Source organism: Ictidomys tridecemlineatus, chromosome 12 (genome assembly GCF_052094955.1).
Source record: "Ictidomys tridecemlineatus isolate mIctTri1 chromosome 12, mIctTri1.hap1, whole genome shotgun sequence".
Classification (NCBI taxonomy): Eukaryota; Metazoa; Chordata; class Mammalia; order Rodentia; family Sciuridae; genus Ictidomys; species Ictidomys tridecemlineatus.
The window spans coordinates 10691699-10716745 of NC_135488.1; the positions used below are offsets into that span (position 1 = coordinate 10691699).

Sequence of the window (25047 nt, forward strand, 5' to 3'; positions counted from 1 at the left end):
AAATGGCATCTTAACTCTAAGTTAACACAGAACTAAGTCCAATGACAATAAGGGAAGGTGAAATCAGAGCACTCTCTCTTGAGCAGGGCCCTGTGGCTCGTGTGTGTGTGTGTGTGTGTGTGTGTGTGTGTAGACAACTATAGATATGGATATCACTATATCCATCTATCTACCACAAGTACATATCCGACATGCGAGGGTGACAGGATATGCTCACTTAAATTGTTGAAAACTACGATTCGTTGCATTAAAACTCAGATCGTTATATTGAATAGCTATTTCTAAAATAGTGCTATTTAAACACAGCTTCTCCTTAGCAACAGTCTTTAAGTAGTCCAGTCTGCTCCTGTCAGACAGGCAGGTATAAATGTGGAAGGGAAATGCTTTGGAAGCAGCAGAACCAGCCCAGCTGCCCCACCCCTCGCGGCGTCTCGCCGTCTGGTCCATGTGGCCTTGCTGTTCTCGACGTTTCTCCCCTCTGCTGTCCACCTGAGCCATGCGAGGAAGAGTCGGTGTGACCACTGACCAGCTTCCATTTACCCTCAGAGGACCAGGAGTCTCCACGTGAGAAACTGTTCGAGAAAGAAACAAAAACACTTAAAAAGAACTCAGCTGTTTTGTGGTCAAGAGTACAACAGGTCCTGGATGGCAGATACTGAGATCTAAAATTCTGTAGATGACGATCCACAGCCCCTGGGGGCTTGTAACTTATTGTGTGACCAGCACTGACTGGTCTTTGTTTTTTTCTTGGGCTGGACAAGGTTTGTCTGGGATTATAAGAGAAAGTGGATCACATATAAATGTTTCAGCCCTGCATTAAACAGACCTGTAAGGTTTAAAGGAAAGTGGCGGTTTTTGTGTGAATTGAGGAAGTTTGGCTAATTCAGATCGACACTGGTATATCTGTCCTGAGTCTTAAAATAAAAAGAGCAATTATTCTGCCCGAGTCATCTGACGCCATGTTTCTAAGATGGTTATCTCTCAAGGACTCCAGGGTGGGTTTAAAAAACTGGCAAGTCCAATTAGGCAAGATGAAAACTTGATTATTTTTCTTAACAGTAAAATATGTTAAACTATCGAGGTTTATCTATATAGAAAGGGTACATTTTTGCTAATCTCTGCTAGAATCTTTTTTATCCCTAAACATAGCTTACGAGCTGATTGGCAATTCATTTCAATGACTCACCACTGAGTAAAAATGGTCTTCATTCCTCCTTGATAAACGTGCACTTAAGCAACTACCTAGCTTCTGAATCAGTCACTAGGTATGAAAACCCCATCAAGATGCTAATCATAAGAGTTAATGTGGCTGCAAAAAATAATTGCATTACGCTTTCAGGGAGAGAAAAATATTACCCAAACACCCCGCACTGCGAATTTTGCTGATACAGCAGAGGAGCAGAGCACCGTTTCTTTCAAGGATACAGCCTTCCTGGAATTCCAGCCTTTGGGGTTAACATCTCTGAATTTCTTTAGCACGTGGCATTTGCCTTAGAAATGCCGGTTGGTCAAATCCACCAGAGCAGCTCCCAGCTGAGACCACTTCAGCACAGTTCCTAGTGCGGCCAACACACAGGGGCTCTGGCCGGCTTACTCAGTCGAGCTGTTGCTCAGACAACCACAAGTTTCCACAAGGGACTTATGGGGAAAGGCCCTCAGGGGTCGTGGTTCATGTCTCAGCTTTATTAATGTGCCAGAAGCACAGAGAGCGAGTCCAGGGGGATTCTGCTAATTACACGAGTCTGCTCTTGTGTCTCATTGGTGGGAGACAAACATCGGCATGAAGTTCCTTCAAGAACACAGTTTGGTTCTGATCGTTGCCAGTAAGCGTTCAGTAAAAGGCACCAAAGATCAGGCGCAACCTTGGGCCATTTTTTTCTGAAAATAATGTCACCAAAAGAGTATGTGAAAGAGAAATTGGCTTCCCAAATCTTTAGCACAATCTCATCACAATGAGAATAATGCTGTAAAATTCCTCACAAACCCTTTTTAGAGCTTTATTCTAGCATCCTCCTCAAAGTACATTTACAATTACAGCGAAGTCAAAACTGCTATGGAGAGAGAGAGAATTTACAGTAACCTAATACACTTGATGTAAGGCACTGTCATTGAAATAAAAATGACAAGCCGATAAATCGTCTACAAAACCAAAGATGGCAAGATGCTTGCACTGGTCTCTTGGACTTTCATAGAATCAGTTCCACTGCAGTGACAGAATGCCCGTGGACGTGTGCTCAATTCCACTGAGCTCATACATTTGTGATTGAAGATGCCACTGAACTTTTCAAGGTTTTTCTCCCTTTAGATACTGTATCTTTAATATACATGCGGCTTTTTGTTACAAGAGAGGGATTGCTATGAACCAAAGACATCTTTGGGCTTCTTCTGAAAGTGACTCAGTTGGGGTTTCTCCCAGATCTGTACAGATTGAGTGAAGTTGGCGCCATTTTTACACCTGGTTGGAAGAGACCAATGATGAAGGAATCCAGGGTACATAGTGAAGTCTCTTCTAATGGCTCAGAAAGACTAGAAGCATACCTACACCGTTCACAGAAGGATTAGATGAGGGGATTTGTTTTTATGTTCCTAGTTTTTTTTTTTCCTTCTGATTATAAAGTACACATGGCCAACACATGACATTCTAGAATAGAACAAAAAATGACCTTGACCCAATGGCTCATTATTCTGGGGAAAGGGGAGAATAAAACAGATCTTTCACTTACTTATTGAACAAACGATAGGCACTCAGAGCTAATTTATTTATGCAAGTTGGAAATATTTATGAATCAATGTTTTGACCACTGCTACAATTTGAATTTGACAAAATACGAAATATATATTTACTATATATTAGGGAAGATGCTGTTTGATAGAGCATGTAAAATAAAGTGAAATCTATTTATTAAAACTAAGCCACACCTCTTTCACCAAATAGTATCTAAAGTACTAGTCCTGGTATCTTGTATAATTCTTCTGTGTCTTCATCAGGCAATTATGTTTGAAAATCATTTATCACCAATAAAATGGCCAGTCACTTATATCTTCTGTCCAACATAGACACAATGGACTGATAAACAACGTAACACTGTTAGTAGTGCTTTCTACTGATCCAGTTTATTGCATGTGGTATCTTTATAGTAGATATTAAAAATACTCTGTAAAGGTTGACGTCTAGCCCCAGTCTTTGGTCAATACCTCAGAAAACTTTGTAAAAAAGCACGAGTACCTTACTCCCTTGATTATTGGAACCTTTACAAAAGCCAGCCTTTATTGCCATAGTGAAAACAAGCTACAGTGATTATATTCTTATAACATAGTCCAGATTTGACCATCATAACAGCACAATCAGCAGGCAATATTCAATGGGGGTGAGCTTTAGGCCTGTAATACTTCATGTTTCACACAAAAAAATTACCTTAAAAACTGTCCAAAGTGAAGATTATGCATTTTCCCCAATTCTACTAACATGTCTATCAATATCTTGGAATTTCTAATTACTTTATTAATCATTAATTCAATAAGTTCTGGAACACCACCTTCTCAAAAATAAGTAAAAATTTGCCTCTGGGTATGCATTAGTAGTTATGACAATGGGTGATATGCCACACAAGTGAATTTTTAGCCTATGAAATTTATAAAGAATGTATCTGCAGGCTATGAAACTTCCTGTGGAAGGAATAGCGAGGGTGGTCACGAAACAGGAGGACAATTTTGGAAAAACAAACAATAAAGAGTCCATTGAAACGTCCAGAGTAACACTTGGACGCTACTTTCCCAGCATTCCGACCTAGTTTCGTGTCATGGTGTGGCCTTCTTTTCTGGTGCCATCTGCTGCTAAATGTGCTGCTGAAAGAGACATGGCTGCTGCATTACACCTTGACACAGGGAGGTGGTCAAGCAGTTTGCCAACCAATATGCCTCTTTCCATTGGTGAAAAAAATTTAACACAAAAGAATGGGTCCCCATGGAAAATTCTCCATGGACAACCTCACTGGGTAGCTTGTGAAGATACATTATCAGTGAGCCTGGTGAGAGTCTAAACATGTGGGAAGACATCAGCAACCTCATGGGTGCAATCTTCATAAACATACTCAAGAGCACCCACCTTTAAATCTGTGGAACTGGGCAAATCCTATTTTCTCAATTAAGACTACGAACCTTGTACCATTTGTACCATCATTCTGGAAGAAGAAGCTTTAGATGGTGTATAGACACTCGTGGAAGTATCATGAGATGCTGGACACATTTTTGAAACAGGTGGAATGTTAGCCAGCTCTTAGGGCCATCTTGAAGGTCATGTAGCATAAAGGTCTCATTTTATGTTTCCCCCAAGAGAGAGTTGAAACCCATAATTTGTTCAATGGCAAAAAATTAAACATCCTAGTTCCAAGCTCCAGGTCCAAGAATGTCTCCTCGGCCCCAGCTTGTCTCCCATTTAGACATAGTGGGAGTTGAGAAATGCCACGTGCTCTCACAATAAATAAGCCTTGTCCTTTTAAGTCTTTGAGTTGTTCTTGTTCTTTTTGAACATACTACCAGCTATATCCCTAAAGAGAATTTCTGGAACATGACGTGGAGCTTGTAGGTTATGAATGACTGGCATATGCTTTATTATTTTCAAATTGTTATCAAGTTATTTATTTAAAATTCAAACTTATTTTTTGCAGATCAATATATGATATTTTGGTGCATATTAATCATACAAAATTATGGGTTTCACTGTGGCATACTAGTACATATATAAAAATATAATTTGATCAGCTTCACACCTCAATACCTCCTACACCCTTTTGTGACCTCCTTTCTTGTCTCTCTTCTGGTTTATCCTACAGTAATAGTTTAACTTAAAAAAAATAATTAAATAGGAGTGTGTATTTCTCAGTCCTACTAATTATTCATATTTTAATTATGATTATTATTTGCCATATTTATCCCTCCACAGCACTTTAGGATGTCATTACTTATGACATTTATCATAATTTTGTTAGACAATTGATGAATCAGGGCTACATTTTTTCATGAGAGCTTCAAAATCTTCTATTCTCAAAAGAAGTTTGAAAGATGAATTTTTTTTACAAATACCTTACACACAAAAAAAATACCTTCCACATCAAATTTTCCTTATAAACTTCACTAAGCAATTATTTAAATTAACTGAAGTTTGTATAAATAAGAACTATGTTAAAATTACTTACTAAATAACATGAAAACATATTTAACTTGTAATTTTCAGACATTTTCCCCTGATTTAAGGTTTTACTATCATGTGAATACTTGATGGAGAGGAAAAAATTCATTTATTATAGAAATATTCCTTCTAATAATTCCATTTACCTACTGAGGATTTCTTTTAATGTTTCTTCTATGTTTATTTCCCAGGTCTGTATTCCACATCCTGGTTGTCAGGAGAATAACTGGATATAAGCTTTGTAATCATTATTTGGGGCCCAATTTTAGTAGCTAATACAACTAACTTCCTTTCTGTTTCCCACCTACGGTGTGATGAGGGACTGAGCATGAAACCCACCCTTTCTGTAGATGCAGAACCTTGCACCCAGCAGAGCAGGGCGGCTTGCGGCATTCTGCAGGGTGCCATCCTTGGAACTTAATCCTAATTCCCCCCAGAGACCCACAGTCTCAAAAGCATTGCTTCTCACCACACAGCCGAAGTTTAAAAACCTGAATTCAGGCAAAGAAGAAGATGGAGATATGACTTAATCTTTCAAAGTCCCTGTAGAATTTCTCTCTAAGAAAACACCGTGAGAGGGTTTCTATGGTGGTTCCCAACCATTGACTCTTTGACAGAGGTGCTGAAAAGGGAGTAAAAGGAAGAACTAAATGATGGGAGTACCCTTGAGAGTAAATACGAATCAGAAGCTGATAACACAGGGCAATATGAAATAGTAATTCAGGGACTCAAATCCAGATTCACAAATCTATTGCATAGTTCAAGAAACAATGCTTAACACTTGCCAAAAGTGTGTGTGTGTGGGTATGTGTGTGTGTGTGTGTGTGTGTGTGAAGAATGGAAGGAGGGGGACTACAGCTCCACATGTGGGAGGAGCCCCACTGTAATGGAGTGTGCGGTTCTTTCCAGTTGGGAGCCACTCTGTCTTTCCGTTACACCAGGCGCTACATTAGAGTCAGTCCGCTCCCTGACACTCCCCGGACCTGCAGTGGCTGCTTCATCTCAGCACCCTGCACCCCAGCTCCTAGCTTTCTCTCTCTCTCTCTCTCTCTCTCTCTCTCTCTCTCTCTCTCTCTCTCTCACACACACACACACACACACACACACACACACACACATTTTGGTTTTGACCCACTCTTCTGTTCCACTGTAGTTATCTTTGTTTCTTTTTAGATCCACATAGAATTTACCTTTTCTTGGCAAAATTTTTATCTCTAGGAATCTCCAAACTGTATTAAGTTATATATGTTTGCTTTCTGTAAAGCTCTATTTAATTAATTTATGTATACTTTGTGAAATAGTATATTGTACATTATAAAGGGATGTCATTTGTGGTTGGCTAAATATTGATGATCATTTTGATTAAAATGGCCTTGGAAATTAAGCCCTTATCAAGAAATAAAACGCCCATTACAAATTTTCTTCTGTTGGAAAATATATGATCGGGCACACTTTATTTTCAGTTTTAATTTATTCCAAATAAATGACAGCCCGGGGAATTCTGTACTTAAATACTAGTTGGGCCACTTTTTTGGAATGAAATGCAAAGGATTAGCTGTCCCTGGAACCTAAGTGTGAATTTCTGGCAGAACAGAAAATAATAATGAGGCAATAATAAAATTAGGAAATTCAATTATTTTTAAAGATGTCTGTGTGATTTTTCCCCTTGATTAAAATACATGAAATACATAGTTGAAGAATTACCTTCTTCTGAATTTATAGTATACATATATATGTATATACCTATATACATATATCAGTCCTTAATTGATAAACCTAATCTATTGTTCTCAATGTCTTATATTCTTATATAATTCCAAGAAATATACAAATGATATTGAAACAAGGAAGAAAATTTATAGTTGTGCAATATCAAAATTTGCTTCACCACTTTAAAAAAAGGTAAAGCAGTTCCAAATATTACTTTATACCAACATTTTGCATGATTGAGACCTTGAACAACTAAATTGGTGGTTTTACAAAACCCATGGGTTATTTAATATTGCTAGCACTATAATATTAAATGATTTTCTTACATTTCTGTTATTATGTGATGACATGTAACTATGTAATTAAACAGAATTCTGACAATCATGCTCTGCTAACCTTTAAAATGTTACTTATTCCTTCACTTATTAGCTTGCTATTTTCAAAATAAAGTAAAAGAAAGCACTTTATTAAATGTAAGGTTACTGAGGATTTATTATGTATTTCCAGTGTTTTCCCAACCCTATGTTATAATGTAATTTAACTTCTGTTATGTTGAATCTGGTTTGGTGGAATCATAGCATATTACATTGAAGGTGACGTTAGAGATCAACATATTATTTTGTAGTGAAGAGATAGCCAGAGAATGTAAGTGACTTTTATTTTGGGATACAACTAGATAATGGGTTTTCTTCCAACACTCTATCACTCTTTAATAACAAGAAAAATATTGAAAATAAATATTTGGCAAATGCATGCAATTAGACACTGTCCTCACCAGCTCCTTGATTTAGCAATCAGTGGCTTCCCTTATTATGTTCTATCCTGTGATCAACCTCTATCCCTGGGATTTAGACCTGCCTAGAAGTACATTTACAAAATCCGTTTCTCAAACAGCATTGGCTGGGTTTCCTGATTACTTTATTAGATGAATTTGTTTTACAAGTTTCTTTCCTCCTAGAGATTCAAGCCTTTAAAGAGAGTGGGGACCTCCTAACACTAGACAATGGCTTTCTCAGTTATGCACCCTGGATCCGGCACTCAGTCCTGTTAACGTGTCCTCCTGTGGGTGGGTCCAACCAAAGTCATGAACAACGTATGGGATTTTCCATCCTCTGAGCCAGAAGAAGTTTATAAAATACCCAGGAGAAGCAACGAGAATGAAAACAGCCCGGCTTTCCTGATGCCGAACAAAATACAGTTTATTCTGAATATGAACTTTTATGCCACATTTGTAACAAATTGGTGATATGGACTTGGTGGATTTTCTTTTCCCTTTTGTCACCATTAAAATTACAAGGACTATATTTACTGAAAAACGTGTCTTTGAAAAGAGCGTAAACGTCTATACAGGCTTGGAGCTGACATCAAAGGAGATGTTTAATAAATACATGTCACAGGGCACAGCCCCAAAGCAATTACTCTGCTATTTTTTGCAATGTACAAAGAAATCAGCTCTCTCTTTTTCCAAGCTAGACAAGTTTATCTAATTTTGGTACCCATATGATGAATTATTAAAATAAATGTGGAACAAGAACTGGATTGAATATTTAAACACTCGTGGAAACATGAACTATCCCAACATGTAGGTAGTTGAGGCTATCAGGCGCTGATTCAAAGGGCCAGTCGCTGTTTACTGAGTTGTTCATCTTGTCGTCTTCAGACATGGAAGAAGCATCTACCACCTCTCTCAGTCTTTGTTCTTTCCTCCCTTAATTCCTTTTGACGTACTTCAATATCAAGAGTAGTTCTGAGGCGAAGGGAAGGGCGTGTGGCCGCCGCAGGAGACACAGAGGTGGCTAGAGACGGGACGTGAGGAAGGCCGGAGACACTGTCACACCAGCTTCCTGATGCACTTCTCAGAGCTCTCTCTGAATTTCTCCTCCTCTCCTCCGCTGAATAGACTGGTTTTAATCACAGAAAATTATTACACAGTAGAGTCTAATGAAATTCCCAATCATCTCCTGCTGTTTGAATGCTATACATTTTTTAAATCATTTTTTAAAAAACCCTCTTTTCCTCTTTTAACACAAACTTATATGTAAGACCAATATACATATGGATATTCTCACTCATGCCACTTCCTACACACGTGTGAATTACAGAGGCCGATTCCAAATACAGAACACTCCTCTGAATAAATCAAACTTCCATTGTGAGGCGGTCAGAGGAGAAAATACTATTTCAAAATTCAATCTGAAGAGCATTAATTTAATCTTTGCGCTGCAGGGATCCGAAAGCAAGATTTGCTCCCTCCCTTAAGAAGCTCACCCTGTGGAGAGGTATATGTAACCTGGTCCTGTTCACTGAAGGTGCTTTGAGGACCACTCGGCTTAATAAATTCCTTTCTTGTTCCAGTATCTATGAAATGTTATTTTGAGGTGCCAGCTGTTTTCAAGGTGTCTATTTTTTTAAAAACAAATCTAATTACATTTCAGGGAGCTGAGTGAAGAGCTAGAGCTTGATACACCTTCCACCAAAAAATAAATATTAAGGCTGCTGCCTAGAAATAACCCACTTCACTCTAACCAGTCATCTCACTCTCCAAAGTATAATATAAATAAAACGTGATAAGTAACATATCTAAAATCTTCTACTCGGCACCCTCCCGTAGGGCCACTGCTCCCCGTACCTAATTGACCCTCTTTCTGAGCAATGAAAGAGGACAGCTTTCTCCATTTAAAAGGGCACAATTAGACTGGGAAAAGAAAGTGAAGGAGGACTGCTTTAAGTTTAGAATTTATAGATGACATGACTAGGAATTCAATGGTAAGGAATACTCACTGATGTCTTCAATATGTGCACAACTTAGACTTCTTGGGGGTGAGAGTTGGTATCTCAGGTGAAACCAGCATTACATGACACAGAGGACACAATGTGCACTCTACTCACCAGCAGAACGTGACTCCCTGCTTCGTGGGACATTGTGCCTCCGACCCCTTCAGCCGAGATGCGATATACAGAGGGACCTAAAAGACACTACAGCCAAGAGACATTATAGCATGGTGTTTGACACTGGAAACTAACAATCCCAGTGGAAGCTATATTTGACCATGTTTCAGTGGGTGAGTGAGTTGGGGTTGGAATGTTATTTTTAGTATATCAGAATACTATGACATCTCTTAGTTCAGATCGTCGCTATTGACCCTCAAGTAGAACCCAAGACAAGAGTAGATCACACTTGTCTTTGTGTGCTCCTCCACGGACACCACATTTCCCTGAAGCTTGCATGATGTGATTCTTACTGCTTGTTATTATTCATGCTTTTTCCTAATCTGGAAGAGATGGTGACATATTTTGGGCACGAGGTTTTCTGGTGGCTTATTAGTTGACACTAATAGGAATGTTCAACTTTAACACTACGCCTATTAAGTAGGGTATAGTTTCAGGAGAAATCATTCAATGATCAGTCTGTAAAGTTTTGCAGTAGTATGTTATATAGCCATATGTAGTACGCAAACTAGGAAGATTCTGGACCCTGCTCTCACTTCTTTGCCTCCTTATCATGAAGTCTTCAAATGCTTATTTATTTTTTGTGTAACTAAACCTTAAAATAAATTAATATCAAATACAGCAAAATACTGCAATATGACTTGCATTTTTGTTTGTTTTGTTTTAGCAGAATTCTAAAAACAGTTCCTGAAATCTGGTGCTCAGTGGTGAGTGAGCTTTACTGACTACATCTGCTTTACGTTTTGTTGATTGTATTGACTAGACATATTTTTGTGACGTTGGACAAATTTTCTTTTTATTACCTTTGCTTCTTTTTTGGACTCAGAAAATTTTATAATAAAAATGTTGACCTAAACATAATCAGGAAAACTGAGTATGATCCCATGCTAATCTTCAGATTGTCTCCTATATTTCATTTTGTGTTTATTTTTTTAAAATAAATATGTATCTGATTTGCATATACCATAAATAATACGCCCATTCATAAAAATGGGCCAAGGAGCAACACAGACTAGAAAGTCAATGGGACAGTGTCCAGTGTCCAGCCATCCTAGTGCAGTGTCAAGAAGTCAGGGCAACGAGACCACTCAGAAGCCAAGAGAGCACACCCACACTTCCTACCAGTACGTGGAGAAGGACCTGCGTGTTCACTGCCACCGTGTAAAGAGCTTGCAAGACGTGGCTGCGGAGCTCACGTCAAGCAAAAGCTTTCTTAACGGAAAATCTGTGACTTTCTTAGACCTATTACAGGAAGGAGGTCCCAGAAAACGCAGGCACCCCAAAACTCTGGAGTGATAGACAAATCCAGAGAGATACAGGAAGCATTCTGCTTGTGAAGAGGTGGAGCCCTGGAACCCCAGGCTGCAGGAGCGCTTACCGGCGAGTCAGCTGAACTGCTGCCGTTTGGTCATGAGTAGGAGTAAAACCTCTTGTGAACTCTAGAGACTTGAAGGGTCTCCCCACTTGCATGAGCTTCCCCTCCAGGACACCCACCAGGTTCTCAATACGAGGCTCCAGGGCAAATCTCGCAGCTCTGGCAGGCGAAGGGGAAGCTTCAGGAAATAAGCCAAGCAGCTTCTCAGTAACAAAGGCCTACTCCCAGGGAAAAGATCCTCACCCATTCACACGCCAAGTCCTAGACCCTGCAGCCCACCTGTCCCACCTAAGAAAGAAAAAGTAAAATTAAAAAAAATCGTAAGTCAATGAGGTTAGGCTTTCAAGGGGATGCACTGGGATGCAAGTGAAGGGCAGGTGGAAGCTACAGCACAAGAGAATGCAGTCTCAGGCCCACTGACAGCCTGACTCTTGATTATGAGATTAGAGACGCTCTCCTTCCACTGTGGTGACTCACCCCACGGCCACAGGGTCCCAGGACAACGGCAGAGAATTACAGAGGAAGGCACTGGAACAGAAAGCCTCTCTGAGCAGGGAGTAGGTAGGGAAGACAGAAGAGAAAGGGAAAGAGAAAAAAAGAGAGAGAGAAAAGAAACCAAGCACATAAACAAAAACCACAAGGACACCAGAGGGACATGAAAGTATTTAGCACCTACAGCCGTGATGGACTTCCACTCAGTCCAGCATCCGGTCAGGTTAAGGTAAGTCTGCAAACCAAAGTCCTATCCACCTCGGTTCCCAATATGCCATACGCTAGGTCTGGCTTTCAAGGAAAAAGCTGTGAAGCATGCTCACCGGCAAGACCAGCTCCGGTGTGAGGGGACCACGCCATTCCTGGACCAGAGAGGCGATGACTCACGTCAGAGTCCTCAGACATGGAAATCATCCTTAACAGGTTAAGGGCTCTGTGGAGGAGCTAGACAACAGCAAGAACAGATGGGTAGCGTAGGCAGAGAAAGGGATTCTAAGAAGAAATAAGAATCAACTGCTGGAAATGAGAAGCACAGTGACAGAAACAAACACTGCCTTCCTTGGGATCATCACTGGACCTGGCACAGCGGACAAAAGGGATCCTCGATTGTGACTGGTCACTATGAACTTCTGAAAGTAAAAGGTAAGCAGGAAAAGAGAAAGATCATCCAAGAGCGATGGAATAATTTCAAAACGAGCACATAATCAGGATCCCAGAAAGAGAATGTAGGAAGACAGTATTTGAAACAATAGTGTCTACAGACTTGCCAAAATTAATGAGAGACGCTAAGCCGTAGAATCAGGAAGCTCAGAGAACACCAAATAAAATATATTGAGGGAAAAAACAGAGTTACATAGGGGGGAGGGGGACAATTAAAAGTATGGAAGGAAGAAAACAGGAGGGAAGATGTAAATTCAAAGAATAGGTGTGATCATCGAAAACAGTCACAAACATGGTAGACATTTTCCAACTAGGTCAATAATCACTTACAGTTGAATGGTCTAACTATTAACTAATTAGAAGACAGATGGTCACCGTGGATTTTTTAAAAAAGATTTAACTATAGGTTGTCCATAAGAAATTCATTTTACATACAAAGACTCACATAATTTAAAATTAAAGGGTGGCAGAAAGACATACCCTATCAATATGAGCCAAAGGACATAGCTGTGTTGTTTTCATAAAAAGGCAGAGATCCAGAACAAGGAGCTTAACAAGCATGAAAAGGAACATAGGTGTGGCAAGGTGTTGGTTATCTCATGGGACATAACAGCCCTGAAAGTGTGTGTCCTGACCAGAGTGTCCGATACCTGAGCCATTCCAAGGTGGTCCCAACACGCCGTCCACCGACATCGCAAGAACATTCCTTTTCTCCACACATCGGACAGCATTGATTATTGTTTGTGTTGACGGCTGCCGTCGTAACTGGAGAGAGACGAAATCTCAGTGTAGCCTGAGCTGTTCCCTGATTGCTGAGGTGTTGGGCATTTTTCCATATATTTGTTGGCTATTTGTACTTTTTCTTCTGAAGAATGTCTGTTGAGGTCATTTGTCTATTTATTGATTGGGTGATTTGGGGGAGGGTTGCTGTGTGTGTTAAGTTTCTTAGTTCTTTATTTATTTTGGATCTTAATCCCCTGTTGAAGAGTAGCTATCAAGGATTTTCTCCCATTCTGTAGGCTCTCTCTCTACACTCCGGTTTATTTTGCTTTTTAATTTGATGCTACCCCACTTATTGATTCCTGGTATTATTTCTCGAGATTTAGGAATCTTTGTAAGGAAGTCAGTGCCTTCCCCACTATGTTGGAGTGTTGACCCTTTTTCTTCCAGCCGTTTCAGTGTTTCTGCATTGATTCCTACGTCACGGATGCACTTTTTTTGACTTTCATGCAGGTTGAGAGGCAGGGATCCAGTTTCACTCTTCTTCATGTGCATATCCAGTGTTCCCAGCACCGTTTGTTTAAAAAGCTGTCTTTTCTCCAGTGTATGTTTTTGGCACCTGTCATGGGACTGTCTCTATATGAATCTGTCTCTGTGTCTTCTATCCTATTCCATTGGTTTTAATGTCTGTCTTTATGCCCACGCCATGCTACTTTTGTTACTATAGATCTGAACCATAATTTGAGATCAGGTTTGTGGTGCCTCCAGCATCTCCATTTTGTTACTATAGATCTGAACCATAATTTGAGATCAGGTTTGTGGTGCCTCCAGCGTCTCCATTATTGCTAGTATTACTTTGGAAACTCCGGGTCTTTTATTTTTCCATATAAATTTTATGAATATTTCTAATTCTATAGAAATTCCTCAAAAGACTGGGAATGAAACGACCATTTGACCCTGCTATCCCACTCCTTTGTATAAAGTAGCAGCACACTGTGGCAGTGCATGCATCCTAGTGTTTATAGCAGCAAGATTCACAAAAGCCAAGCAACAGAACCAGTGTTGGAGCCCGCCCGAAGATGAATGGATAAAGAAAATGTCATATGTGTACGCAATGGAGGTTTATCAAGCCATAAAGAAAGAGAGAGAAAAGGGATTAAAAAAAACTTCCTATAGTTCTTTGGTCCACTGCATATAAAACACACAGAATGTTGCTTTGAGATAGATGTTACAAACTGTTCAGAATATAAAAACTTTATTTCTGCATTTTTAACTCTGAAGGTCAATTTTATTCTGTAGAAATATTTTTCCCTACTCTTCTTTGATAGCAAATGAAACTGATGATCATGGTGCACTACATTTTATTCATTCAGAACAACAAAATACAATAAATGAAGGCAAACATTTGCATGGCCAACAAATGGAAAATCTGAAATAACTGGAAACAGTGTTCTAATTAAGGTAACGATATAACTTCATCAAACAAGAACAATAGGCAGGATCGTCCCAGATTTGGGATTGGGATTACCACCCCAAATGAGACTTTTTCTAACATCATCTTACAACATAGTTAGTGCTTTGAACCCAGAAAAATATAATATGTAAACCAACCCTGAAGATCTATAAAATTTCCCTCAGAAGCACTGCAGTAGATTCTAGAAGTTCGTTGGATCACAGCAATAGAAAATTTAAAGGAAAGCAAATTGTTTTTAATTTTCAGATAGATCTACAAGATCCTAGAGGGTTACTAGAATATTTTCAATAAACAGAACAATGAAAATATACATTAACTGATATCAAAATCTAAATGTGAAGGTCAGCACCTTCTAGACATTACATTTTAATAGGACCCAAACCAATGATTATAATAAGCCAGTGATATTTCATGTTCATATTATAGTTTTACAATCTTCAAAGATATTTTCATATCATTATGGTGAAAAGGTTAACCTTGTTGTCACAATTTAGCATCTACACCTATACTTTATAAGCATCTCACTGAAATTCCATGTAAGCGGTACAAAATATAGCATATTATATAAAATCTAGGAGAAGCATTGGATTAAAGTTATCGCTAATTAAAAATGTAGACTTTCCCAATTTGAAAAATTACTATAATACAACTGTAATTATTATTATTATTATTATTATTATTATTATTATTATTTGCAGTACGGGGAATTGAACCTAGGGCCTCAGACATCCTAGACAAGTGAACCAAAGTCCTGGAAATTTTTATTTGATACATTTTACAAAAACCGATAGCATTTAGATATTTAAAGTAAAAGCAAATCTAATAAAATTATTTTTATTGTACTTGTCTTTTAAATTGATTTTCAGCATACTTAAATATGGATAGCACTTTATTAATAAACTGAACTACTTAAAACATCATATAAATTTGAATTTTTCCTAACTAAAAATTATAATCTCATTTACTTCTCCCAATCTATAAACTTGAGTGTGAGTTGAGGGACCGTATACTATGGACTGGAGGTGGGGCTCAGTGGCGGAGCACTTGCCTGACATGCACAAGGCTCATGTTTCTCTCCATCACCACAAAAAAAAAAAAAAAAGAAAAGAAAAAGAAAGAATGAATACATGAAAGAATTTTGTGTTCTATTTTCTCAGGATACATAAAGGTTTGTACACAAAGTTTGAAAGTCTCTCTGATAATAATATAATCAATACACAGTTACTGTAAGTTATATTTATTAAAGATGTGCTCTTTCCCTGATAAACTGAATCCTCTTTAATGACATTTAACACACTTACCTACCATATTATCAAATAGTAATTTCTTCAATTGGAAGGTAGCTATGCTCACCACTATACCGCCAATGCCACCCTAATTTCCTTAATTGGTAATTTTAAATGTAAATATTAAAATCATGTATTCAAAGGAAGCATAGGTTTTATTTGATGTTGTATTATGTACCAATATAAATTATACATGTAAAACAGACAAAAATCTTAAGACTGCATCTCGCTTCCAAAGCAGCATCTTGCAAAAAAAAAAAAAAAAAAAAACAAACCACAAATATAGTTTAATTCCCATCTTGATCTTTACTCTGAGGATCTGTTTTGATCTATTTTCCTAGTAACACCCAGGACAGTAAGCACAGATTCGAGGGAAAACAAGGGGGGAGGGGAGAGTTCAAAGACCTGGTGCTGCAGGTGTGGCGTTACAGAGATTACAGAGAGTGCGAGGACAGTGCCTGGCTAGGGTTTCCAAAAGGAAATGGGGAAGAAGCTCCTCAGCCCAAGAGCTGAGGCAGTAGAGAACTTCAGCAGGCTGCAGGAGGTTCCCAACTCCCATGGAAAGAAGAAAGGACAGAGTAAATACTGCCCATAAATATTTTAAGTGTGATATTTTTAAAAAAATTTTTAAAATAGGGAGACAGAGATGAGTTTCAGATATTCTGGGGGCTAGCACACATAAGTGGTTCATCATGAAAGCCTGTCAGCCCAGTAGCTATTTTCTTTTGAAGGGATTTATAGTCCTTCATGTTAAGACTGTAGAAATGTTTTACTTCTCACCTGTATTAATCAATGAGAATTTGGTTATCAGAATCTTCCAGATCATTTTAAACGAGAAAAAGAAACAGCTTCTTTTATAAATGGTGCTAAATTGGTTCACAATGTGAACTCAGGGATTTGGCCCTAGCATCTTGGATAAACGTGACGGTAGAGTGTTTTCCGGCAAACGGCCTTTCCACTGGGTTATGCTGATAAACTCATGGAAACAGTTCATGAATCCAAATATGAAGTTCTAAAGCAATGATAATAAAAACGAGGGTAAATGTCCAAACTGGGAAGCCCACATTTCCCTTTGTACTTTATTCCCCGATGAGTTTCCCTCCTTTCCTGTTTCCTCTCCATACTCTCCCGACTCCAGGCTCAAATTTCTACCCTACAACCCTATAGCACCACTTCCAACCATGTTCTCTCTTCATGTATTCAAGTTTTCACACAAAATTATTTTTAGAGAACTTAATGTGTAAGTTCCTGGCCATTTTGAGAGAATTTGCATATTAAATATAAGTCTCAAAGGTAGCAAAAAGAAAAAAATCGATATTAAAAGTATTTACATTATTTATTCTTGGACCCTCTATCACACTTGCTCATTAGGCTAGACCCAGGATGGTGGCAAGAATTCTACATAGATTCAGAGATAAATTTATTTTCTATGAGAAAATAAAATGCTAACCCTGTCACATTTATCTTTCTCTGACTTCATTCATTGTGCTGCCAGGTATTCTTCTGAACTATGGATGATAGAGAAGATTCTAGAAGAGAGGAGAGAGAGAGAACTAACCTGGTTTCACTTTTTAGTGGGTTAGTAAGAGATGTCTTGGAATGTCATTGCAGTCAACATTTAGTAACAACCACAGCTTCCTGGTTCCTTTCCTTCTTTAATACCCTGAATCGCCCTTTCACGCGCTTTGTCCCCACCTCCAGCTCTTACAGGTGAACCCTTAATTAAGGTAAGCTATCTCACCTTAATGACCACAATGCCTGCTTAATGACAGGCAAATAATCGAATATGTTTGCTGTGTTAAAAAAAACAAACACTTCATCCAATGCCAACAGGGTCACAAATGACTTCAGTGGTTGGCTGCCATCTTGAAAGCACACAGAAAAGCCAGCATGGGAGTTAGGCCAAAGCCAGAAAAGTGCATCCACTGCTGTGGGAGGGGGTCTGAACCAGCTTAGGGCCATGTCTAACTCTAGACACAACATTAGAGCCCTGGTAAGTAAAGCTCACTCAAGTCTGGTCTCCCCTGTTCCTCTGTGGCTTGATCCAGCAAGTTTCCCTTATGTAGGAGCTAACATGACTCAGGGGTCCTGAAGCACTCCTGTTCAGGATGTTCTCTAGGTCACGCAGTGTTTTCTCTACCAATGAAAGAAGTTTCGTCAACTGGAATCAAGACAGTCATTGGGTGGTAGGAAGAAATTATGAAGATCCATGTATCTAATAGTCTTCATTAGTTCGATGATATCAAGAGAAAAGCTTAGACTCTAGGTTTTGGCCTTCGAGAGAAGGTAGGATAGTTGACATAGATGTCCTCCCTTGTGTCTTCCATGGGTTGAGTGGTGGAGATGGGGCTTCTGTAGTTGTTGGCTGCCTACAAAATAAACAGCAATGGTATCAATCATTCAGTGTGTTTCATCAGCTAGTAAAGATATTCAGCATAAATCTCTCAATTGAACCATAATGTAGGCCAAAATTCCACTACAAGTAATTTCTAAAACACTCCTTCCATGGTATAGAACTTCTGTTAGAAATCACTTTCTTGATTTATCGGATTCTGAATAAGATGCAGCATAAACATAATCCAGATCTTTAATGCTGTATTGTGCTATGAATTTCCTTTTTAGATGCAAAAGTAGGTTGGTATTTCCCTACAGTGGGCATCCATCAATGTCTACTGAATGATGCCTTAATTAGTAACTATTCTTAGAGTACACAGTGTCCTAGCTTTAACAATAATCAACTGAACACAATGAAAGAACTGTGCAACAAACTTTCTCCTTCAAGCTGATGGTACATAACCATTAATATTCTCTACTTTAATCAAGTGATGTGCACATGTGACAAGATGAATGTGCACATGTGACAAAACATACAGGTGTGAGAAAGAGCAAAATTGAGAGAGAGGAAAGAGAAGCAAGAGAGATCTTCTGGTGAGTGGTTTCAAAAGTTAGAATGATTTTGGTGTTTGCAAGAAGAAAGCAGGAGGAAAATCCAGGTGCCTTGTTACTTACATCACCTGTGAGGGATAGCAAAATGATCAAATAGCTCTATCCTCTTCATCCTTCACAGTCCCTCTTACTATCAAAGTTTTAAATTGTCCTCGATATAATAAATACCATTATTATAAAGCCTGGAAGAACTGGAGACCTAACATAGTCCTAAAGCATCCTCCTTTCTTCAAAATTCATAACAATAAATATTCCTTTGGATTGACTTTAGCAGGCAAATAGCAAGGAACAAGAGAAAGAAGCCACTAAGTGGATCTGGCCGGGCAGCGTCCACTGTGTGCCAAGCAACAGCTGGAGGAGCTGAGCCGCTGCAGCCTGCATTTGGTGCCATAAAGCCAGCTGTGAGTCAGTCAGAAAGACACATCTGACTTGCAAAGAGTAACTGCTTAATAACAGAAAATCTTAAGTTGATAGATTATTAAGAAGTCTGAAGCACCCGTATTGGGTGCTTAAGTACTTGACTTTTTAGCCGTGTTAAATTCAAGTGCAAATAATTAAAGCAAAAAGAAATCAATGTGATTTTTGGATAGCACTTGAGAAAATGTTTGCCTTTGTCAACTCAGGCAAGCTGTAATAGAACAGCGCAGACTAAGTGTCTTAAACAACAAGCATTTATTTCTGGCAGTTCTGGAGCTGTGAAATCCAAGACCAAATGTGTGGCGAGGGCTGCCTACTGGATCTGTGGGTGGCCATCTTCTCCCTGTGTCCAGGCTTTTTGTGCAGAAAGCAGAGAGGAGGAAGCAAGCTTCTTCTTACAAGGGCACTGATTCCACCCATGAATAACCTCCCCAAGGCCCTACCTTATCAGACTCTCATGCTGTGTGTGAAATCCTAACACAAGCATTGGATTGTGAATTTTAATAAACAGAATAATATGTGCACAAGAGAGCAATATCTGACATACGCCGGAGGCAATGAACATGAAATTAAACATCACTGTTATCTACAAACTCCAAAGTTTCTATTACTTTAACTAAACAATATGCGCAGTAGCAAAGTAGAGCGAGATGGAAATTTTAATAGTTCATCAGACTCCTGCAACCCACAAGAAAGTTCTTTAGGTTTATAATGTAATTTGAGCATTCATTAATTCATAATTAATTAAAGGTAATAATAGTAACAAATATCATGTATTATGTCCTTTTATATGCACACTTTGCTTCTGAGCCTTGAATGTAGGTTAGATTAATTTAATCATCACAATGTCTTTATGACATCAAAATAATGTTATGTTCTTTACTGGTTTGAATAAAACTCACATCCTTCTGCAAACATCATTATGTGGCCTTCTTTGGAAATAAGATCCTTGCAGATAAAATTAGTGACGTGAACATCAGGATGCACTGGGGTAGGAGGCTGCCCCTTAATCCAAGATGACTGGTTTCTTTATAAGAGGAGGGGCACAGACACACACAGGGGAGACCCCAGGTGAAGACAGGCAGAATCGGACGTGTATACAAGCCTTGGACAGCCAGTGATTGCAGGCAACCACCGGGAGGTGCTGGGAGAAAAGCTTGGAACATCTCACCCCAGGAAGGAACCAGTCTTCTCACACCTCTTTGTGGACTTCAACTCTCCAGAGTCATGAGGGAATAAGTGTGTGTTGTTTCAAACTATCCAGTTTGTGTACTTTGTAATAGTAGCCCTAGAAAACCAGTGCGGATTTCGGTAATGCACAGGGTTGATTCTTACTGTGTCGGTGTAATTGCTTCTTTATTCATATTGATATTTAAAAAAACTTGGTGTCAAAAGCCATCAATAGAGTAGTACAGAGAGTAGCTGCTTCCTCAAATAGCTGGTACTTAAATTATCAACTGCATTGCCAGGTTATTAAAAATAAAACAAAAAATAAGATCCATAGCTGCAAAATAGACGGACTTTACAAGATATTTATAAAGCATGAAAGAGGGGGGAAATGACAATTCCAGGTGAACTCACCTTACTCTTTGTATCCCAGGACTCTTTAAATGGGGTGGACTTCTGTCTCCTCCTCCTTCTAAAACACACAGTCAACAGGGAACATCAAGGCGCTGCAGTCCAGCATGGTGCCCCTCGGCGTGTCCCCAGCCCACGTGCCCTACTGAACATGTGCTCGTGACCAGCCACAGGTGCTCCACACGTATTTGTCCAGCATTCTAGTGGCTGACACTCACTTTGCACACCTCTCCCACACTCCCTGGAGGGTGCACACAGCTCCGCAGCTGTCCAGCAGTGTCCATGGTAATTACTCTCCTTGAGAACCCACGTTAGAAGGGCTTCCAGCCTTCTCCATGGAATCTTGGACTTAGAGATTCTCATGATTAAAACATGTTTGAAAGCCAACAGTGAAACTTCTTAGGTGACTGCACTCACAGAGCTCAGTGTTATAAAACCTTCCAGGTGTTATTCTATATAACCTGTATGGATGATTTTCTTCAGATCTCATCAAAACTCTAAACTTAACAGGTTAGGAAACGGAGGTGCAGAGAGAAAGGATCACGCGACTCGTTACATTACAGGTAGCATCGGCCCTCAGCCCCCCCGCCCAGCTCTGAGGCTTCCCTTCTCCCAGAGTCACTTTGATGTGGCCGGCAACCATCTGCAACCATAGTACTCCACAAACTCTCCACAGTTCCAATGACGCTTATGAAACCTAACTTCTGGAGAAATCTTAAAAGAGCAAACACAAGAGAAGGAAAGAAGAGGCTACTGTAGTTGAACAAAGGAGAAATAACATATCCAAGTGTGAAGACAATTATTCTGGGGAAAGTCAACCTCTCTTCTTCCATCTCCCTAAAGCAAAGATTCCTGTTGAACAACGGAAGAGGTGGATTCCATGCAAAAATATAGAGGTTTGTTTTGTTCTGTGTTTTGTAAGATGCGATCTCAATTCCTTATTAAAAATCTTGAAAACGTGATAGTCACTCTTCAAGGAAAAGTTATTCAGTGGTGGATATTGATTCTAATGATCTCTTCTAGTAATTTGGGAATTCTACCATGTTAACAGTCTTCATCTTATTCTATAGGCATTAATTTACTTATTATTATCCTTATTTATGTTGATTATTCTTTCATTTACTTATTCTCTGTGTAAATTTACTACATGCAAAATTCATTTCTAAGTGTTTTGTATAAATTACATAATTTATTCCTCAAAGGAATCTATCATAAGGCTACTATTATTACCTTTTGTTTACAGATGAGGAAGCCAAGGCACAGGTCTATGACCTTTGATCTTTAATTAAACCATGACGTGGCACAAGTCTATCTCATAACATACAGCTAACTTTCCCAGACGGATCGCTGTGTCTGTGTGTTGAAATAAGCCTGGAGCATGCAACATGAGGAATGAAAGAGAAGGTTGGGCTTGGAATCAGACTCTATGTGGCTGAGTGTTTTGCATCTCAAAAGATCAGTCCTCTGTCTGTAAAATAAAGGTAGTGAACATCACCATTTGATCTAAGTTGACCAGCTGTCCCCATTTGCCGGGGACTAAGGCATCTCCTTGGGATGAAATGCTGAAACCAGGAAGGTGCCGGGAAAACCAGATGCCACCTTCATCCTAAGCACAAGCCCTGACAGCAATCTGCAGAGACGTGTCTGACGTTTCCCTAAGGATTCAAGCTCTTCCCAGGACACAGGTGTCCGTGCCCAGAACACAAGCTGGCTCTCCTGGTGCTCACCCGCACTGCACACCTGCAGCATGCTCCATTCTTACTGTTGCTGTTCTGACCCCTACCAACCCAGGCAGAGGAGCCGTTTCCAGTGCCCGTGGAGCAGGTGACGGGCATCCCCTCTGAAGTCAGACTTGCACATCTGAGGCTGAGGGATTATCTCAAATGGTTGGACAGACAGGGTTCAGGGGTCATTGGTGAAACCCTTGGGTCATTTTCCAAAACATTTTGAATTAAAGTAACAGCCACAAAGGGAGACCAGACAAGGCAGGAAGAACCGTGCCCTTTGCTTTGTGGAGTTCACCCTTGATTAGACACTCGCGTCCACTAATCTTCCCATCGCCTGGACCCAAGAGGGACAGCAGACTCCACAGTTCAGTTTAACTACTCATGTGAAAGCAAAGTGTTTTCATGAAGGAAAGCCTGTCCTGTCCAACACCTGTGACCCTCCAGAGGTCTGTCCACCCCGCGTTCTCTCAGTCACGCTGCCTATTCCCCCAGACTCTCTCTGCCCGGTCTGCATTTTCATCAGCCAACGTAAGGCAGTAGAGAAACCCTCTAGGACACTAACCTGGGGCCCCTGCCTCCATTTGCTAATTTCTGGTCAGGGAAAGACTCGAGGGTAGCCACGATGCAGAGAAAGGTGAAAGGACTGGCCCTGTCCCCCTTTCATTAGGCAGATGATCACTGACCCTCCACGGCTTGGGAAGATTAGCTGCTGAATGCTATCCAACACTAGAACATAAACAAAACACAGTCCTGCCATTATGAATGCCCCAGTAGGGAAGACAAGCCCGAATACAATTAAAATACAAAGCAGGATGTGAGGAGTAGCAAATAGGAGTGCAAGATGATTCTGGATGGTGACATCATGTCTATCCCAGGGACAGAGAAACAGGACAGCCCTCGCAGAGGGGACTGGTGTCTTGCCTGTTACAATGCACAAGATTAAGGGCAAATACAGGGAAACTGCATTCGGGGAGCATAGCAAATGAAAGAGAGTGGGTGTGCTCAAAGAATAAATGTCATAGTTTTAATAAAAATTTGTGAATTTTAGAGAAAGTAAATAAGGTAGAAACTATGAACAAAAATTAAGTTGCAGTCAGAGAGCCGAGCACCTTCAGTGACAGGGCTGATGAGGTTAAAACTACTCTGGGTGCAGTGGGAGGGTAACAGTGTTAATCAGGAGGACGACAAAAGAGGAACTAGGAATGGCTTAGAGAGAGGATGGTCTGAGAACAGGAGGGCAGGTTGGAGAGGGCAGGGGCGTGGCAGAAGAGGCAAAGGTCAAGGACATGCAGAGGAGATGCAGAAACCTCCTGGCAATCCTGTTAAAGAGCTGCACATTACTTGGGAGTGGAGCAGAGATGGAAATGTGCACAGCCAACAAGCACATCTGTGCCATCACAGACCTATAAGAGACCATGCAAAGAATAGTCCCTTTCCCCCTCAGCAAGCCTATCCCCACAGACTCCTGTAGAATCTGTAGAACACACACTCCAACCACTGTTGTTGGCCCACAGCATAATTCCAACCCAGTGTGATTCTAGAAGGACCAACCAGTGCTAGGCAAATGGGTCGGCAGACACGGAGAGTCTGGAGAAGAAAGGGCCGGCTAAGAAAATCCCCTGGGCCACACCATGAGTAGCAGGAAGCTGCTGCTGATTAACATGGCTGCCCACTCCCCGGGGTGAGCCTCCCGCTCTTCTTCCTCAGTGATTCTTAACAGTAGCATCTAGACCACTGTTCAGAAAGTACGCCACACTTCAAGTTTACTGTTAGCTTATTAGAATGGGAGCTTCCCTACATCTCCTTCACCACTTTGCACAATAGATATCTGATGAGTGCTTAAGTTAAGGCACTATCCTCTCTTACACACACACACACACACACACACACACACACACACACACACACACGCCTTCACTGGCAGCTATTTCCTTGGAGGAGGGGGTGAGAGATGGGGAACATGCAGGCAGGCTGCCGGCTCCGCCCATCCCTCAGGGAATGACTCTGTCTGGCTTTGGCTTCTGATATTAAGGCCTCCTCCCTTGAGTAAGAGCCGTATTCAAAGAAATGTATGTGGATGCCCAGACAGCTTGACAAATGGTTGGGTTATTGATAGAGAACCTGTAACATCGCAGCGACTCAGGGCAAACCAGACTGGGGTGCTTGTTCTACTCACCTGTAACAAGAAATGACGATGATGATGATGATGATTACAGCAAACAACAGAACTACCCCTCCAGCCACAAGGAGGGGATAGTGGTGATCAGCTTTACCTAGGAGAAAAAACAAAATCACAGTAGAAATTAGGGATCAACTAATGCCACAAAAGGAAGGTTGGAAAATGAAGAAAGGGCGTATCAATCAGGATGGAATATTAAGAACAGAGAAGACAGTAAAAAATAGGTTGGATTGAGAGAAAAAAAAAAAACAATTTTCTTTTAGAGGCTCCTTGATATTTCTGACTCCTCACAGGTTCGTATCTGTTCCTTGTTAAGCTGGATTCGACAACATAAGAAATAGAATCT

General features: G+C 40.1%; 1 long non-coding RNA gene across 1 annotated transcript; it reads right to left on the reverse strand.

The window, feature by feature from the left end:
* Positions 1-17423: 17423 nt before the first annotated feature.
* LOC144369016 (uncharacterized) lies at positions 17424-24796 on the reverse strand. Its single transcript, XR_013428428.1, has 3 exons — positions 24699-24796; positions 20799-20856; positions 17424-18223 (listed from the first exon to the last, which is right to left on the reverse strand). It is a non-coding gene; the product is annotated as an uncharacterized LOC144369016 (long non-coding RNA).
* Between the last annotated feature and the right edge of the window lie 251 nt (positions 24797-25047).